Genomic DNA, 7,500 nt, shown 5'->3' with positions numbered 1-7,500 from the left:
AGGCACGCAAAGGGTGCCAGCGGAGCACCATGGGTGAGAGTATACATGCGAGAAATTTTTGTTATGATGTCACGTACATCTGTCCGCCCGTACAGACTGTTAGGGTGGAGGTGGGGAAGCCGGACAGCCTGTGGGAACAATTTTTCTTGGCCGGAAATCGCATGGTAGCATTGCACTTGGCAACCGGTGTTTTTTGGCGGGAAATCATATTAGTGATGAGCAACAGGATAAAGAACAGGAAAGAGCATCAGAGAAGAGGCAACGAAATTTGAAAAAATTAAGCAAAGAAATCCTAGTAAAGATTAAAGAGTAAAGATTGTCAGTCAAACAGAAAATGTTGTGAAAGACATCACTATGCGTGTAATTTCAGTTTTAGTTGACTAAAATTGTTGGTTATTGTTTGGAAGGCTTGTTTGTTTGCTGCATGCTGTCAGCTCAGAGGTGTTTGATCTGTTTGATCACTGTAAACTGTCCACACTAATGATGATTAATTCAATCTGTACTTTATGCAGAAGCATAGTTATTTCCATAAACATTTTATTGCTTTTTGGGGTTAAAAACGGGAGCTCCACTTTTAGGTTTGGCTTTATTTATTTTAGCAAAAGGTTCAGCAAAAAGCTAATTGCTAACCCTTTTATCTTAACGGTGAAAGCTGGTCGGAAATTGCAAAGGGAAAAAATTCAGTTGCAAATTAGACTGTATTGGTCGCAATTTCGAGTCTTGACTTACCATAAGCATGTAAATACATTGGACGAGCCTACATGTAATTATTAGTTCTACAAATTATTGCTTAAATTTGGAACCGCATAATCCAGTGTAATTTCTGCATAATCAACGCATGTTTACGCATAATAATTATGGCCAAAAATTTCCGCATAGTCTTTCATTTTTTTCCGCATCCTATCAGAAGCCCAGACTCTAGCACTACTGAGGTTAACCATAATGAAAAATTTGATAATGCATGGTTACAAAATGTTTCTCCAGCTGACAATAATTGAGCCCTCATTGGCCAATTTCTGGAATAAAGACTGACATTTTGACAATAACTTCCTGTGTATACTTGTTATAATAACTGTTACTTTTTGTGAGTTTAATAAAAATAGTACTTACATGTATCTTTGCACCTTGAATGAATTAACATATTTAAAGTATTCTCAGTCTTCTGGTGACAATTAAACAGCTTGTTCTCCAGAGGCATATGGAGCAGGCTGCAAGAAATTAGAGGTACAATTAAATTTAATTACATTGTACAATTGCTACATGTAACAATAATAATGTAGACTAATAGATTCCTTTGGCATATTTATATAGTTACATGGACCAGTGGCACACCTGACCAGACATGCAATTAACTATCATGTATTGGTATTCAGGTCCATCATACAAGTTGCCCTCAGCTGTTAAACTGCTTATACACTGTACAACTATGAGTCTGAGAATTTTTAAACTACTGTGAGATTTCTCTATACAAACAGATAAGAAACTGGATCACAATCACCCTGACATTGTGTTTGTGTACAAACAAAACAAAAATTGCCTCATCTATTGCATGCCCTAGTGACAGAAGGGTAGATATCAAACAAGAGGAAAAGGTCAACAAGATTAGTATCTGGATCTGGCAGTTGAGATAAAAGCCTTGTGGAAGATCAAGGAGTGTTAAAGTTGTCCCTGTTGTTATTGGAGCACTGGGTACTATTCCAAAGAGACTGGCTCGGGACTACATGTACATGTTTGCTGGGATAGAGTTGGCAGCTCTTGCTGGGATAAGCAACAATCCTCCAAAGAGTCCTTGAAGTCTAAGGCAGCTTGTTATGACCTGATGATGGGATTAAAATTTCTTGAAGTTTTGATTACAATGTACAGGGTGTACCATACAGTACACTGTACCTGCCATGAAGCTAAATGCACCATAATAATAATAATAATTTAATAATAATAATAATAATAATAATTATTATTATTATTATTATTATCATTATTATTAAATTATTATTATTATCATGGTGCATTTAGCTTTACAGCTTCATGGAATAATAATAATAATAATAATAATAATAATTATTATTATTATTATTATTATTATTATTATTATTATTGTTGTTATTATTATCATTCTAATTATTATTATCATTATCCCAGAGCAAGCATGGCCAGGCTTTACTTAGCAAGGAATGAGGGCAGAAGAGGACTGAAATCAGTGGAGGAAACAATAAGATTAAGATCAGAAAAGTCAAGTCAACTTTATTTAGGCAGGGTAGCCCAGTCAGCCATGGCTACAATTATTGGCTCAGGAATGGATACATGTACATGAAGAAGAAACTGCAAAGGATCAGGCACTAACAACTTGATGGAGGGAGGTTATCATAGAAAAACAAGCCAGTCAACCACAAAATGCAGAATGTATAAATAGAGAGACAAAACTATATTTCACATTCTCCATTTGTGTAGCAAACTTGCACAATGTGAATGTAGTTCTAAAGAGACATGACAAAGTAGCTCAAATAATACACTAAAATCTATGTAAAAAATATTATCTCTCATACTCAAGGAATTGGTATGACCATGTTGAGAAGAAAGTGGCAGAAAATAGCAAAGCAAAGATACTTTTGGATTTCTCTAAACAAACAGATCATTGTTATACAGGCACAAAGAGCAGATATTGTTTTCAAAGACAATTAAGATCTAAATCACACATGGGTCATTAAGCCTACAAATAATTTTTTTTGCTATAAGCCTGTCATGTGTCAGGCCAGGCCACGGCACCTCATTTTCATTGTCTCGTTTTTCTTTTTTTCTTTTTTTTTCTTTTTTAAAAGTGGTTAGGGTGAGGGTTAAGGTTCAAATCTTTTGCATTGCCCGTAGCCGGACAGGAAGATCCTTCTTTTTCGTGTTTTAACGTCAGGCCTGAAACTATTTCTGCTCTAGCATGATCGGAATCCCGTGTAAGATCTTATGGGGTAAAATCACTTAACATTATGTCAATATTCATGTGGGAAGACACCACTGTTGTTGTTCAAATTATTCTTCAGTCATATTCGGAAGAATTTCAAAAAAAATCTTTCAAGATTCCATTCAAATATTTTAGAACTTTCTTCAGACCAATGTACAAAAAACAGTATTTAAAATTAAACCTTTGAAATATTCACATGCACATATTTTCTGTATCTAAATGAGGGTTGAAGATGAACTAGAAATAAATCTTTTTCCCAGTTCCATAACGTCCTCTGTTTCGGATACAGCATTTTTGAATTTCCGAATTTTTACCTTGCGTGACCCCAGGATACAGAGCTGATTGAAAAGCTTGTCTCTTTCTATGATTCTCAGACATTTGTGGATTTCAAGTACATTACGAGAGGTGTTCATACACATGTATTTTATCAGAAACCCACAAGGGTTGAAACGTGTAACGGCCCCCTGTGTGCTGGGGAACAAGCTTCATCTGAATAATTATTCAATTTGCTAATTACCATATTTGGAACAACAAGAGCAAGGGGTTTCCAAATATGGTACTTAGCACTGAAACATTCAACCAATCAGTTCGCACTTAATATTCGGAAGCTGTGAACGTGCGTTACACGTTTCATGTTGGCAGTGTGGCCCAGTGGTTAGGGCGCTTGCCTTGAGATCGGGAGATCCCGGGTTCAAGACCTGCTCTGACCATTTGGTGAATTTGATCCTGGTAGTCCCTGGTTCAACTTCCCAGCTGCACTTGTAAATAGCCAACTGGCTTGCCTCTGGCCAGTTGGGATTCTTAACAGTTGTTGTTGTTCTGTTCTGTCGTTTCGTTGTGTTTCATTGGCCCTGAAAAGCCCCCATGGGGAGTGGTCAATTAAGCATGTATTGTATTGTTTCAACCCTTATGGGTTTCTGATTTAAGTAAGCACATTTGCGGAAAAGTGAACTCCAGGTGTTTTCGTTGATTACTGGCCACCATATTGGTGGACCACGGACGGTCTACCAACATGGCAGCATTGTGTGAAATGCTTCGGGAAATTGATAACTCAGAAACGATGTACCACACAGACCTGACAATTGGAGAAACGGTTTATATATTTGTCTTGAAATCATTTCAAGTTGTTGGATTCTTTTATTGAACGGTTTTGAATTTGCTTTTTGTTGCATGACAATGAAAACAATCAAAACATGCGCACACTGCCCAATACTGTTTTGACAATACTGTTGCTTTCGTTTGCCATTCTATTGAGAATTCTTATGTTTTTGCTTTCTTTGTTTGTCATTCTAGTTGAACAAAATACATTTGTATATGTTTCAGCTTTTGTTTGTGCATAGGCAATAACGTTAGTTATTGAAGTCACGATAAGAAATGTAATTTGAGGCCCTAAAAATTCACTGTAAAACTGGTCATAAAATCTTATCAGTCCAATGAAAACACAAACAACATGCATTTGGGGAACAGTATCCTTGTTGATTCCACAGCACATGTACATTGCAGTGTTATTTAATTTAAATCAATGCACCTGTAAAAATACAGTTTTACTTTGCATCATATCAGAAGACCCTGATCAGCCTGTCCGGTCAGACTGATCATTTGCCAGTCAAAACCTCAAGTTTACCGGACAAATGTCTGATGACCGGCGCTTTTTGCCAGGCTTGGTCATAAATGTACATGCATCAATACCTACATGTAGACATGGAAGAGTACAAGAGAAGAAAAAGGAGAAAGTGGAGATTGAAAAGTACATGTACTGTACTAAGACTTGGCAAGGGAGATTCAAAGATTGTGGAACACCTCATGATCAGCAAAAGTATTACTGGTTGTACAGTAGGAGAATTGGGAGCTGTGGCAAAACAGTACTGGAGAAGGAGTTGAAATAGCTGGATATCAAGAAGGAAGTACCGGTAGTAGCAGAGTACAATTTTAGCTGCCCCACTGGGATCAGCAAGGATACCGAGGAGAGTATTGGATATCTCAGGGTAGAGGTTCAAATGGGATACCAATACAGAAACTGGCTGTCACAGAGCTGAGAAAATCAACAATGAAAGTAATAATAATAATAATATGATGATGATGATGATGATGATGATGATGATGATGATGATGATGATGATGTATTGATACCATTGACATTGATTTTGAGGAAGAGTAAAGCAGGGTACGAATTAAGAAAGGGGTATGTTACCGTAAATCAGTTGTTCTTTATGGATGACCTTTAACCGTATGGAAACAATGAAAAACAGCGGAATTCCTTGATCAATACAGTATGTGTATATAGCTAGGATACTGGAATGAAGTTTAGCATTAAAAAATGTGGGTTTTGGACTTTTGGTCACTAAACGGGGAAAGTTAGAAGAAAGCAGGGGAAAAACATTGCCGAATTATCAGCTGATGACGCAGATAGACAAAAATAAAGTGTACATTAAATACCTCAGGGTTTTTGAAGCAGACAACATGAAACATACAGAAATGAAAGATATAGTCAGAAAAGAGTACTTCATATGGGTGAAAAGCACATTATAAAACTCAAAACTTAATGCAGGAAACACAAGATTTGCCTTGAATCCAAGAGCAGTGTCTGTGATAAGGTATGGGGTTGGTATTATATTTTGGAAGAAGGATAAACTGGAAGAAATTGCCCAAAAGACAAGGAAGCTTTTAAGTATTTATCAAACTTTAATCATACAAATAACATTAAGAGACTATATTAATTTGCCACGGCAAATTGGTGGAAAGGGTTTGATTAGTGTAGAGGACCGTGTTAACCCATTGACACCTGGGAGGGATGACACTTGATAGATTTTACTCTGTCTAACGCCAGACGATTTTACTCGTCAATGGGGGGCATCCTAGGGCGTTTTAAGTGTGAATGGGTTAACCCACTGACCCCCTGGGAGTGATAGATTTTACTCTGTCTAACGCCAGACGATTTTACTCGTCAATGGGGGGCATCCTAGGGCGTTTTAAGTGTGAATGGGTTAACCCACTGACCCCCTGGGAGTGATAGATTTTACTCTGTCTAACGCCAGACGATTTTACTCGTCAATGGGGGGCATCCTAGGGCGTTTTAAGTGTGAATGGGTTAACCCACTGACCCCCTGGGAGTGACAGATTTTACTCTGTCTAACGCCAGACGATTTTACTCGTCAATGGGGGGCATCCTAGGGCGTTTTAAGTGTGAATGGGTTAACCCACTGACCCCCTGGGAGTGACAGATTTTACTCTGTCTAACGCAAGACGATTTTACTCGCCAACTGGAGGCGTTCCAGGGCGTTTGAGGTGTCAGTGGGTTAAACACTTAAAAACTATGTCCCTCAACAATATGGAAATTGAAAGTCTGCGAAAATATGCGGCAAGGAGTGGTGAAATCTTCATCAGAGAAGTGAGCAATAAGAACTTCCCGGGAAAAGGCAAGGAGAAAGAAGATATTAAAAGGGACCTATTACAGAAGTACACCAGCAATGCTCGATATGGAAAGTTTTATGGGAACACAGAGCTTATCAGAGATAAAAGATGAAGATGTTTCAGGAACGTGTGGGATGTGTGGTCCGCCAGAGATGAGACAGTTCTGCATGAGCATTACTGTATCAGACTAATCAGAGCGAGTGCAGTGCACTACATGTAGCATGGCGAAGTGATAAAATTGCGCAGGTAATACACTGGAAGATGTGCCATCGATTCAATATGTAAGTCTCAGAGATGTGGTATGATCATAAGATTGAAAAGGTTGGGAGGTAATCTACAATTGGGAGGTAATCTACAATAGATAAGTTACGGGGCAAACGCGAGGGGTGCCGGGGGCTATGTAAACTGAAAAAAACATGGAAATCCAGCAAACAACTTCCGCTTACCTCATGTTTGGCACGACTTGTGTTTGCTTTCTGCGTTAGTTAAATGGCAGCTCAAGGACAAAAATCCATTCGGAAAATGCTGTGTCTACAACAGCGAATTCCATGAGACCGTTGTCTTCGAAGACTTTAAAAATGCAACCGAGTAATCTCGTTCCCAGAGCCCGGGTGTGAAGTACGATGCATTGTGGGATACACTGCGAATTAAGACGATCCCCCTCTCAGGATCGACGCCAGTGTAAAATAATTAATATGAGTTTTCGTGATCCGTGTAATTCATTTCTTCCTCGGCGCGTTTTATTATTTCGTTGGGAAATAAAACATGTTCCCGGGCTTTGTAACTAACTTTTTCTTACGAGAAGAACAGATACGTACCTTGTGGGCATGCTGTATTCCGTGGATAAATACACTAGCAAGTCTTTCCCATCCAGAGCTAGCGCTATAGCTAGTGAAGTGATTGGTACGCCCGTGTCATCTTTTGGGGTGTTCAGGTATTTAACGCCACCACTTTGCCTTAGTGTCATGTTTGTGAAGACATAGGTTTCGTCTTTTTCTAACTGCCCCGTGTCTTGAGCCCATAGAATGATTTTATGTGGACTGTTGGGTCCAAGATGATACCTTCATGCTTCTTCACTGGTTAGTCAGTTATAAATACTGCTTTAATTGCCGAGATTTGAAGCAATAGCCTTTTACAGT

General features: G+C 38.5%; 2 long non-coding RNA genes across 2 annotated transcripts in view; one reads left to right on the top strand and one right to left on the bottom strand.

Annotated features, from left to right (window-relative positions):
• Positions 1–6,959, bottom strand: part of LOC137984670 (uncharacterized) — a 10,584-nt gene extending 3,625 nt beyond the window's left edge. The window contains exons 1-2 of the long non-coding RNA XR_011119133.1: positions 6,808–6,959; positions 1,111–1,208 (exon numbers count right to left, since the gene is read on the bottom strand). This is a non-coding gene — a long non-coding RNA (uncharacterized lncRNA). The remainder of the gene's footprint in view (positions 1–1,110; positions 1,209–6,807) is intronic.
• Positions 6,960–7,051: 92 nt separating this feature from the next.
• Positions 7,052–7,500, top strand: part of LOC137984671 (uncharacterized) — a 9,149-nt gene continuing 8,700 nt past the window's right edge. The window contains exon 1 of the long non-coding RNA XR_011119134.1: positions 7,052–7,295. This is a non-coding gene — a long non-coding RNA (uncharacterized lncRNA). The remainder of the gene's footprint in view (positions 7,296–7,500) is intronic.

This window comes from Montipora foliosa, chromosome 14, assembly GCF_036669935.1.
Source record: "Montipora foliosa isolate CH-2021 chromosome 14, ASM3666993v2, whole genome shotgun sequence".
In the NCBI taxonomy this organism is placed as follows: Eukaryota; Metazoa; Cnidaria; class Anthozoa; order Scleractinia; family Acroporidae; genus Montipora; species Montipora foliosa.
This window is presented reverse-complemented; position numbering and strand designations above follow the sequence as displayed.